The sequence below is a fragment of the Peromyscus maniculatus genome, chromosome 23 (assembly GCF_049852395.1).
Source record: "Peromyscus maniculatus bairdii isolate BWxNUB_F1_BW_parent chromosome 23, HU_Pman_BW_mat_3.1, whole genome shotgun sequence".
NCBI lineage: Eukaryota > Metazoa > Chordata > Mammalia > Rodentia > Cricetidae > Peromyscus > Peromyscus maniculatus.
The window spans coordinates 57,007,389-57,019,773 of NC_134874.1; positions in this window are offsets into that span (position 1 = coordinate 57,007,389).

Genomic DNA, 12,385 nt, shown 5'->3' on the forward strand with positions numbered 1-12,385 from the left:
TTGGGGGGCTGGAGAGATGGCTCAGTGGTTAAGAGCACCGACTGCTCTTCCAGAGGTCCTGAGTTCAATTCCCAGCAACCACATGGTGGCTCACAACTGTCTGTAATGAGATCTGGTGCCCTCTTCTGGCCTGCAAGGACACATGCAGGCAGAATACTGTATACATAATAAATAAATAAATCTTAAAAAAAATACTTGGGAAAATAGGTAGGTGATGAGCTCTCTGGATTTGCTTCAGCATAATCTAGGGGAAGGATGAGCTGGGGGCATAGGAGGAGAAGAACAAACTGGCCTGGAACTGAACCAGGAAGAGGAAGGGTCCTCAGGGGCAGCATGTCTTCCTTGCTTTCTCCTATTGTTTGCGTGGTTAGTTGCCGGCCTGCAACTCCCGGTCCTCCTGCCTCGGCCTCCCAAGTCCGGGGTTTACAAGGGTATGGCACCATGCCTAGCTTTATTTTTAAAAGAATATCTTAGCCAGGAAGCTGGAGAGATGGCTCAACAGTTAAAAGCACTTGTTGATCTTACAGGGGACCCGGGTTTGACTCCCAACACCCACATGGTAGTTCACAGCCACCTGCAGCTCCAATTCCAAGAGTTCTGACACCCTCTTCTGGCCGTCACAGGTACCTGCATGCATATGGTGCACATAAAACCTCATGCAGGTACACGTTTAAAAAGAAAAACTAAGCCGATGGTAGTGGCGCATGCCTTTAATCCCAGCACTCAGGAGGCAGAGGCAGGCTGATCTCTGAGTTCAAGACCAATGTGGTCTACAGAGCCAGTTCCAGGACATCCAGAGCTACACAGAGACACCATATCTCAAAAACAAACAAACAAACAAAATTTAAAGGAACATCCTAGCCAATTAGAACAAATAATAACACATATGTATGAAAACACCATAAGGAAACTCATGACTTTGCATGGTAACTAAAAATATTAATTTGAACAAATATAAAATAAAAATGTATCTTGTTTTGTTTTTTTTTGTTTGTTTTTTTTTTTTTTTTTTTTGAGACAAGGTTTCTCCGTGTAGTCCCAGCTGTCCTGGAACTCTGCTCCATAGACCAGGCTAGCCCTGAACTCACAGCTCCATCTGCCTCTGCCTCTGCCTCTAGAGTGCTGGGATTAAAGATATGCCCCACCACCACCAGGCATGTGTGTGTATGTGTGTGTGTGTGTGTGTGTGTGTGTGTGTGTGTGTACATGTTAAAGGGGAAAAATAAAAAGAACATCTTAGCCTCTAAATAACTGAAGAAAGGTAGCCAACAGACAGGCCCAGGAGTGGAGATTAGGTCAGAATCAGGATGGGCCCCCAGGGACAGGAAAGGAGAATCTCTGGCTCCCTATCACTTTACCTGACTCTATTGCTGGGACTCTCACCTCCGCTGTGAGCAGATGGCAGGCCAGCCGCACAGTCAAACCACTGCAAAGATGCCCACCAAACTGCCCTGTTTCGATCTGCTAGAAAACTCTCTCCTCTCTCTCTCTCTCTCTCTCTCTCTCTCTCTCTCTCTCTCTCTCTCTCTCTCTCTCTCTCTCCTCCTCCTCCTCCTCCTCCTCCCCCCCACCCCCTACTCCCCCTGCCTCTAACTCTCCTCCTCTCCCCTCCCCCTCTCCTCTCCCCTCTTCTCTCTCCTTCTTCCCCCACCTCCCAGCTTCCAGGGCACCTGGCCACCAGTGTTCCAGCCAGACCCCTGGGCCTGTGTGTGGAGGGTGCTGGGCCAACACCACACCAGGATGATGTGTCCAGAGAACAGGCCATGGCCTTGGGAAGGTGCTGGTACCGGAGAGTTCCCAGAATCCAGTATTTGACCGTCAGGGACATTTCCAACTAGAAATGTTGACATATCCGTCGGAGGGGACTCCCACTTCTCTGTACCACTGAGAATTGTTGCAAGGTCAAAGACACACGTGTTTGAAGGTCAGAAGTGACCATTGTTTTCCTTACTAGCATGAACGTGGCCTCGGTGTGGTGTACCCCACCCCCCGCAACCCCCTCCCCACAGCCCCACAGCCTTTCTGGTGGAGCACGGTCCAGAGACCGTGTGATGGCATCTCACGCGGCATGACCAAGAATCACACCGATGTGCCCAGAGTTGCTCTTCTCCCCTGATGCCACATTGCAGGGACACACGTATTCCTGAGACGAGTTGAGAACTAATTGTGTTTAAAACACAAGCGTCTCCGTGTTTTCGTGCCCTGGAAGTGTTGTTGCTGCGCCATCCCCCAAACGCATTGCTTTTTTAAACCCAAACCTTGTCCTGTATCACTGGCTGTCACTGGCCTAAAACAGGTGCGTCTTAGATGTGTGGAATGAACAGTTGGCCAAGGAGGCTTAAGCATCTCGGATGAGTGGGAAAGAAGGTGTGCCCATGCTGCCCCGGTGAGGCGTCCAGAAATCGCAGGGCATCTGCCTTTCCTCCGCACCTCCAGCCGCTCCCAGAAGGAGGACCCGCCCCGCCCCCAGTGGACCACCTCTTCCACCTCTCAGCTGTTGAGTGGGGGGGGGGCGAGAGAAACAGCTGTCCGCAGCCTCAAGTCCATCATAAAGGACTTTACAGAATAGAGGCTGACCTAGAGGGTGGCTCCCTGGAAGCCCAGAGGCCCTGACGTCCAGCCCTCTGGCCTCCCCACCCTGGCCCCCCCGCCCCCCCCCCCGATGCAGGTCGGAATGCGGGGTAGCCCCTGGACGCCTGGAGCGGGTGGGGGAGGGGCGCTCCTCCCCCATCCGCACTGCAGCCTGTGATGTCGGGATCGGCCCCGAGAGGAAGCCGGTTCTCAGCCGGGTCGGCCCACCCCAGCCGCCGCTCCCCCCCATTGATCTGGCCAAACGAAGCCGCACCTGGCTCCCCCGTGTTGTAAACACTTTTATTTTCCCTCGGGTTTATGGCCTCCCCTTACAAGGCACCCAGGACTTGTTTAAAAGTGCGCCAAACAAAGGGCTCTGGTGATTACAGACATGCTGCTGGTTTATGGTGGTCTTCCCTTTGTCTCATTTTCTCCAGCTCCCTTCCTGCCTCCCCCACCCCCTCCAGCGCCAGGTACACACACAGGCCCTTTGGGAGAGCCCTCCCAGCCGACTGCTGGGGGCTTCCGACTCCAAACATCTGGTTCCCCTCAGCGGCAAGTTGGCTGATCCGACGGGAGGTGTGAGATGGGGCGGGCAGGGGGACCCTGAGTGTCCTCAGGTCAGGCTTCTGCATGTCACCGTGAGGGCTCTGGGATGTCTCCATGGGGCTTACCAAACAGCATCTCTACCCCATAACCTCTGACAGGCCAGCCCAGCTACGGGGCAAAGATGTTCTTCGTCTTCTGTTGTATTTTCAGCCAGACTGGCAAGCCTACACTTCACACAGTCACTGCCATGGGGGTCCAGAGGATGTGCTAACTCAAGGCCTGTGTGGATGGGTGTCTGGGGGACGGGCCCTAACGTCTGCAGTAGAATCTGGTGTCCCCATAACAGGGGAGCTCCCATGGGCTGGGTCCAGACAGCAAGTGACAAAGAGGTATTATACACACGAAAGGAGGGACTCAAACATTTATATGTCCCAACAATCATTATTCAAATAGCCAAGAGGTGGAAACGATCCACGTGTCCATCAATGAACAGGGATGGTTAAGCAGTGAGATAATGCATATCATTGAGCCTTTTTGGAAGGAGGAAAATTGCAGTACGTTTCTGTAGCATCCATGAGCCTTGAAGACCTCGTGCTTAGTGAGATAAGTCAGTCACAAAGGAACAAGGGTGAGCCCCTCAGCTTTACAGAGACGGCCAGGGCAGGGTGCTTTCCCGTGACTGTGAGGAAGCAGGGGCGGGGGGTCACTGTCTGGTGAGACTAGATCTTCGGTTCATAGATGGAAAACTTCTGCAGCTGGATGGTGGAGATGGCCATGCCCCAAGGTGACTAGGTTTAATGCCCCTGAAACATCCTCGCGGACAGTTTTTAAATGGCGAATTTTATGGCTTATATGTTCTGTCTCTTTCTTTTGACATTTATTTATTGTGTGATGGGGTGTGCATGTGTGGAGCACGTGTGCCACAGTGCGCACGCAGAGGTGGGGCCCCCGCTTGCAGGGGTCAGCTCTCTCCTTCCTCCAGGGTCAGGGGTCAAGTTCACTTTACCCACCGAGCCCACCAGTCAGCTCTATCACAATTTTTTAATCTTACAGGGGGGAACATCTCGTTGAGTAGTTAATACATTTAAATACGTTATGTCTTGGATTTTGAGATGTTTGAATCTGTCAGCCTATAAACATTTGCTATTCTTCTTTTTCCTCTAGATAGACATTCACTCATTTGATTTTATTTTTATGTGAATGGTTGTTTGGCCTGGAAGTATGACTGTGCGCCATGCATCCCTTGTGCCCATGGAGGCCAGAAGAAGCTGTCAGATCCCCTGGAACGGAATCACAGACTGTTGTGAGCGGCCATGTAGGTGCTGGGAATCAAACCCAGGTCCTCTGGAAGAGCAGCCAGTGCTCTTACCTATTGAGCCGTCTCTCCAGCCCCTAAATAGTCAGTAAATATTCACTTCAGTACCTCACGGCTTTCAACGCCACTTATTATGTGAAACTTGGTTCATTTTGTGAAAATGGAGCCTATGTAACTGGTGCAGTCATTGAAAGGATTAACGGTGCCGGTGGGTCGGCGGGCGCGGGGAAAAGTTACAGCCACAGCTACGACTACCAGAGTTAGGAAGAAACCAGGCCTGCAGGAACAGAAAGAAGGCAGGAGCAGAGCAGAGGGGAAACAGAAAAGAGAGAGGGTGGGGGCCGTGTGCGGCTTTTTAAGGCGGAGATTGCGTGACCACAGGGCATCTCGCAGGTGTCTGCGCCCCCCTGGTGACGTAAGATGTTAGACCCGGAAGAGTGAGAGCAGGATCCTAACAGTCATGAAGAACCCTGAAGCTATTAAATACATACACATACAAAACGTACCATGTAAAATACATACCTAAGATACATGGAAAATAGATTTGAAAAATTATGAGAAGCCAGTGTTCTTTTGTTGAGATGTGAGGAGGTCTAACAGAAAGGAAATATCAAGACACCCAGATGGCTGGGTCTCCTATGATTCTTAAGTTATTCAAAGCCATCAGAATGGATTTTTTCTTTCCTTTTCTTAGCTTTTCGGTGTTTTGAGACAGGGTCTCATTGTAGCCCAGGCCAGCCCAGTTTGCAGCTCTTAGCCTCCCTGGCCTGTGTCACACATGAGGCCAGAGGTGAACTCTTTTGTGTTTGTTTGTTTGTTTGGTGTTTTGCTTTGTTTTGTTTGAGGCAGGGTTTCTCTGTGTAGCCCTGGCTGGCCTGGAACTCACTCGGTAGACCAGGCTGATCTTGAGCTCAGAGATCCGTCTGCCTCTGCCTCCACCGCCCGGCCACCTTGTCTCAGTTACTTTTCTGTTGCTGTGATGAAACACCATGACCAAGGCATCTTATGGAAGGGAGGGTTTGTTTGGACTTACCATCCCAGGGGGATAGAATCCGACGTGGTGAGGCTGGGCAGCAAAGCGCAGGCATGGTGGGCGGGGCAAGAAGCTCAAAGCAGAGAGAGCAAGCTGAAACCGGACATTTCCAGAGGCCACTCTCAGGGACCTACATATTCCAGCAAGGTCACACCTCCTAAACCTCCATAAACAATGTAACCAGTTGGGGTCCAGGTTTTTAAATATGTGAACCTATGGGGGACATTTCTCATTCAAACCAACATACGACTGAACAGCTCCTCCCCCTCCCCACGGTCTCCTGAGTAGCCCTGGCTAGCCTGAGACTCTCTAGGTAGACCAGGCAGGCCTCTGATGGACACCCAGCCTGGACAGCATTTCTGTGGGGCTTCCGGTTTAGCGGAGGCTGGTGATTCTCCATCTGTGGCTTCTCTAGAGCTTTAATCTAGATCACGGATGAGCTGGGGAGCAGGGGTGGATGGAGCCTTCCACATGGAGGAAAGAGCGAAGGGATCCACAATCTCACATGGAGTGGAGTCCGGGAAGGGGAGTGGAGCCCCCTGGTGGAGAGAGGTGATCATGTCAGGAGCTGCCCCAGGTCGGCCAGCTGACCGCTGTACAAACAGATTTTTGGAGTTTTTCTGACTTGGAAATGTTTCCGCAGGCTTTATCCATTGAAGTTTTAGATTTCAGAGCAGCTTTGGCTTCGGACTTTTGGATTAAGAGTGTTCAGCAGGTGCCTGGGTTTTCCAGGAAACTCCCCTTTGGGGGCACTATCCTGCACCCTAGAGTACTACTACTTAACTCTCTTGGTCCCATTATAGACATTTAGAATCCACAACACTCTCTCTCTCTAACAGCATCTCATTTATTTCTCCTAACAGTGCCAATGTATATTGGGCACATGACCAATCGTTTGACGGCACCTCTTTGCCTTACACCTTTTTTTGGCGTTGGTGGTACCCAATGTTTACTGTCGTCGATGGCCAAATGTCTCCTTCTCCAGAAGCTAATTGGTGGGAGGCCCTGAGTTTGATCCTCTGCCAAGAAGCAAACCCCACAGAAAGGATTACTGAAGACAGTTCTCTAAGGATAGATGTTGTGGTTCAGGCAGGCTGACCACACCCTAGTAGATGGCCCCACGCCCAGAAGTATATGGATAGCGCAAATCAGAGTTGATGGGCTTTTAAATTTAAAAGGCAAAAAAGGTCATGAAGTTGACTGTATGAGGAGGTGAGCGTGAGTCCAGGTGGAGTTAAGGGTAAAAATAATTATCAAAGTACATAGTATAAAATTCTAAAGGGTTAATAAAGATTTATTTAAAAAATACTCTCATGAGAGGTTTGTTTTGTTTTGTTGTTTTGGATTTTGAGACAGGGTTTCCCTGTGTATCCCTGGCTGTCCTGGAACTCACTCTATACTCCAAGCTCGCCTCGAACTCACAGAGATCCGCCTGCCTCTGCCTCCAAGGTGCTGGGATTAAAGGTGTGCGCCACCACCACCCAACTGAGAGATTATTTTTTAACAGGATAGTGTCCTTTTATGTTCTAAGCTTGTTTGAGGCAAACAGACTATGTTTCAAACTCACTGAGGAAATGTGGTGTGGAGAGTTGGTGGCAGTATCATTTAGCTAATGAAATCAATGTCACTTCAGCATCAAAGGAATCGATCATTTCGATTAGAGTAGATAGAACTGGAAGGGTTGCCCTGACTTTGGGAAATGGTGTTGACTCAAAATTTCACGCAAATGTGCGAGGGGTCCAGGATCAAGTCAGGCTTCCGAGCCGCCTCTCTGAGGGGGTCTGTCCAGTGGCAGAGGAGCTGGGAAACATCCCCACGGGTTCCAAATCTGTGCCAACCAATTTCAAATTTAAAAAGGGGAGAGCCTGGAGAGAGAGGTGGCTCAGGGCTTAGAGCACTGGCTGCTTTTGCAGAGGTCCTAGGTTCAATTCCCAACACCTACACGGTGGCTTACAACCTAACTCAAGTTCCAAGGGATCCCACACCCTCTTCTAACTTCTTCAGATACCAGATATGAACGTGGTGCACATACATACATGCAGGCAAACTATTTATTCATATGAAATAAATCTTTTTTAAAAGTTAGCTGGGGTGGTGGTGCACACCTTTAAAACCCGCACTTGGAAGGCAGAGGTAGTGGATCTCTGAGAGTTCAAGGCCAGCCTGGTCTATATAGTGACTTCCAAGACAGATAGAGCTACATAGTGAGATTCTGTCTCAAACACAAAACAAAACTTTCAATAATAAAATTAACGTATATTGGATGTGTACAGATTTTGTCTTGCTGGTTTTTATTTACACTGCGTTAGTCTTTACAAGAAATCCCGAAATGGTTGAACATGGGAGAATTGTATTGGATCTTTAAGGGTCACACAAGGGACTTGAGCATCCCCGAGGGCAGGATCCCTAAACCAGTCCCCTAGCCTGAGGGGCGGTTGGACGACAGAGCTCTGGAAAGCGGTTTGTGGCCACACAGCGCCACCTACTGCTCATTCCCGGAGTAAAGAACAGCCCGGTGTGAAATCAAGGAGGAGCGGTGAGTCGACTCCCAGCCCAGGAGAACGAGAGAAGTGTGGCTGTGCGAGTTTGTCCCGTGACTTGTGAGCATAATGACACCTCAAAGGACTGGCTGCATCTACAAATGTCTGCCCACCGGGAGCCATCCGATAAAATGGGAGGCTGGAGTCACATGCTGACTCACAGACAAGACTCTCTCCTGAGGCTGGGCCTGTGTGCTCTGGGGGTCAAGAGCCGACTGAATCAGAAACACCAAGGAGAAAGTGGCCTTCTCCTTAATTATTCTAGGAACCGACACTCCTAGGCACCAGGCTGTCTAGGGACGGGCTAGGAGCCTGGGCTATGACAAGCCTATTGCTCGCTGACTCACAGACAGGCACCTCTCCTAGCAAGCCTTTCCAGAGAAGACTCTCAGGAGCCGAGGGAGGGGCGTTTTAAGGCCTCCCTTACCCGGCCCATGTGACCAAGTCAGGGCTTTCCAGAGTAGGCGAGGCATCTTGGTGGCTGAGGCAGAGATGGCAGCCGGCCACTGTGCAGGCAATGCAAGCTTAATTAGCAATGTATCATCCCGGTGGGCCGTATTCAGTGACTCCCACTCAGCTTGCTGTGTCTGTTGTCAGACGTCCAGATGTCAGGGCTGGGGAGGGCTGAGGAGACCTGTGGGCATTTTGCAGGTGGAACCAAACAATAAACGGGCCACTGAATCCTTGAGCTGCTCAAATATAAGAATACTGGGATACACAGACACTCCCTTCGTGTCTTCGTCCCTACAGGGCAAAGTAACAGCATGTGGGGTCTGCTGGAGGGAGCCCCCCAAGAGGGATCGTTCGGCCGCAGTGGCCCAGAGCAGCCGAGTGAGGGTGCTCAGCCTCTCTGGGTTCCTGTCAAACTCCACGTCACATCGGAGTAAGGTACAGACAGGCATCTCAAGCCACCAGTTAGTTCCCTGTCTGCAAGGATCCCTAACAGCACACCCACACCAAAACCAGCCTTGTAACAGGCGACCCCAGAGCTTGGTCCCTAACTTAGAGTGGTCCACTTGAGGGCGGCTCCACCAGATGGGGTGAAAGCCAGACACACTCAGGAGAAACTCTCCTTCAAGTTTGGAACCTGGCTCTTCTCCCTAGTGACATGCAACCTGACGCTCTTTCATGACCCTGGGGACAGCAGCAATCACAGCTCCCAGTTGGTCACTCGGGGTCACAGCTACATGCCACTGCTGTGGGTTTCTTCGGGGTGTGTAGATCACAGTATTTTCCACTTACGGTATGCCAACGTGCTGTAGATTTATTGAGGCACAGTCTGGTCATTGCTTAAGAAGCAGCCGTAGATGCTAACGGATAGTGAGAGTGGATTGGGTGCTAGATCCAATTCGCTCAGGTTTTTCAAGACAGGGTTTCTCTGTGTAGTCCTGGCTGGCCTGGAACTCTCTCTGTAGACCAGGCTGGCCTCCAACTCTGAGACCTGCCTGCCTCGGCCTCCTGAGTGCTGGGATTAAAGGCGTGCGCCACCATAGCCCGGCTCTTATAGCCACTCTACACATGAGGACACTTGGATGCACATAGCGGAAACCTCCTGTAGGGGAACCAGGACCTCAACACCATCCATCTGGCTCAAGCTTGTTAAAAGCTGTCTATTCCACTTAAGTCTAAGGCGAACGTGAGGGCGTGGCCTGATGGGATAAGAACCAAGCAGCCATAGTAACATGGGTCGGTGGGTACCCTTTACATGATCTCTCTTTCCGCTTTGTGTAGACATCTTTGCACATTTCCCTCATTTCTGGATTCTTATTTTGTTTATTTGTTTTGAGAGAGAGGGGGGGAACAGAGAGAGCAGTCTATTTGTGTAAAGCAGTGGGCAGCTTCCAGCTTCCGGTTGCCTGCTCTTCCGGTTGCCTGCTGCGCCCATCTCCGCATCCCGGGCGACCCAGTGGCTTGTTCAGGGCGGTCTGTTTGCTGATCGCAAACAAGGGCCCTGCTGGGGACGTCAGGGGAGCAGCTGCTGGGTGTCCGGGGAAGCTTGAGTGCGGTTTGTAAAGTAAACGGACTCTAATTTGGACAAATACGGCCGGGGCCTGGGACCCGGGACCGATAAAGCCGCAAGGAAGTGTTGACCTGGAGGGAACCATGTCTCCAGGCCCCAGTGGGAAACGGGAGTGGCCCAGGAATGTGCGGCTTTTGCCTCTGCGGTCTGCTCCCGGCGGGACAATCGCCCACAGCCATTTGACACCTCTGGCATTAAACGGTCCATTTGCAGAAAGGGGGAGAGCTGGAAGGGGGTGGAGCTTGCTGGAGGTATTAAGTGTTTGTTTACAGTTACGTCACCTTGTAGGAACGCAAGTTCTTCCAGGTTTGAGGCTTAGCATCCCTACCCTAGAGCCCAGGCAGGCATGGAACATCACTTAAACATCCATTTTTTTCCCCCTTTATAGTCTGTGTGTGTGTGTGTGTGTGTGTGTGTGTGTGTGTGTGTGTGTGTGCCTGTGTCTATGTGTAGAATTGTCAAAGGGGAATGGAATTTTACAGGGAAAAACCAGAGAGCACAGTGCCTGGTCCAGAATTAATGCTCACTAAATGGCAGCTGACAGTGTTTCAGCTTTATTATCCACGAGTATTCATTCAACAAACACACAGTGTTTGTAGCAGGGTCATACCCCCTTCTCTGCAACGCTGCTCCCTGATCAGCAGCACCCTGACATTTGGAAATGCCTGGCAGTAGTACTCAGTAACTGACTCTCCCAGTTCCAGGGGGTGGTCTCAGCTGTGGGGTGAGGCAGCGGTGCCCTGCCGCCAAGCTTTGTTACTCTCCAGGTATCTGGCCGCGGTCAGGCTTCAGCCCAAACTGGAGTTTGGCTTAGATTCCGAAGCCCAGCTACCTCACCTCCTTCAGACTCCGGAAAGCTCTGCCTTCACCCACCGAGTGACCAAGCCCCATCTAGGACAGGTGTGTCCGCCTTTGCCAAGGTCTGGGACGAACAGTGTGGACGCATCAGACCCCACTCCTGCTGAGGGGGAACTGACTGGGTCCATTCATCAGGAGGATTTCCACGGAGGCCATTGGTGTGGCTAGCAGCTCCCAGGGCAGGTTCCTACACCACTCACTCACCAGGACTGGAGGCATTGGCCGCATGTGGGGGTGACCTGTGCTGGGCCGGCAGGCACAGGTCCCCTTGGAGGCCCGGGAAGTTGGCTGGTTCCAGAGCTGCTCCTTTCTGTCCTAGTGGACCGACCATGGAGGTGGTCCTAAGAACTGAGTCTCCGTGGTAACTCTGGCCTTGGGCTAATGCTGCCCGCTTAGCAGATGTAGCCCCTTGTACATCAAATTTGCCCCTCTCCATGGCCAGCTTGGTCTTCTGCCTGACTACAGAGCCACTCTGGGAGCGGGAACTAAGGACCATCTCAAGCTCAGTCTGTGGTCTATGCCACGGGTCTGTCCAGTCTTCCCTCCCTCTCGTGGAATGAGCATAGGGTACTGACCCTACCAGACCAACGCCGTGTGGCTCCGGGCACCATGAACAAGCCCCAGTGCTGGAGTGGAAGAGAGGAGGAGCCTGTGGCCGGCAGGGGAGGAGCCCGTGGCCGGCAGAGGAGGAGCCCGTGGCCGGCAGAGGAGGAGCCTGTGGCCGGCAGGGGAGGAGCCCGTGGCCGGCAGAGGAGGCACAACTTTTAGTAGAGAAAACAAAATAGGACTGAACTTCCAGCTACTCAAAGCTGAAGAGGGAAGATTACAAGTTCAAGGCCAGCTTGCACACTTTAGAAAGACCTTCTTAAAAATGAAAGTGAGAAAACACCTGTGGCCGTAGCTTAGGAGAGGGTTCAAGTGACATGTGCAAAGTCCTGGACTGAACCTCCAGTGACACACATGCACACATAGAGACCTGTGCACGCACACATACTCACATGCATACTCACATACTCACAGGCACACACTCAAGCACACATAGGATGGTGGACTTTATGTTGTGCAGATTTTTGTCAATCAAGGCCGTGGTCTAAATTTAAACTGAGTGATCGAGCAAGGGCGTGTGTCCTACCAGAGACTAGGAAGTCACCTGAGACCGAGTACCCGAAGTCCTTGCAGCATGAGGAGATGCAGGGAGTTTGCAGAAGGCATGATGACCAGTCTGTAGACCAATGGGCCCATTCAGTCATTCTGCCCTTGTGGAGATGGGATGCTTCCTAAGACCTGTGTTCTTGAGGTCCTCACATACACAAAAGAGTCCTGTGGCCTCCCAGGCACCTGTCCTTCCCTGTCGTTCCCCCCGCCCCCCGGCCCCATAGGACAGCTGATTTATTTTGCATTGTAGACCATGCTGGCCTCGAACTCACAGGAACCGGCCTGCTTCTGCCTCCTGAGTACCAGGATTAAATGTGGGCACCACCACACCTGGCAGCCAGAGG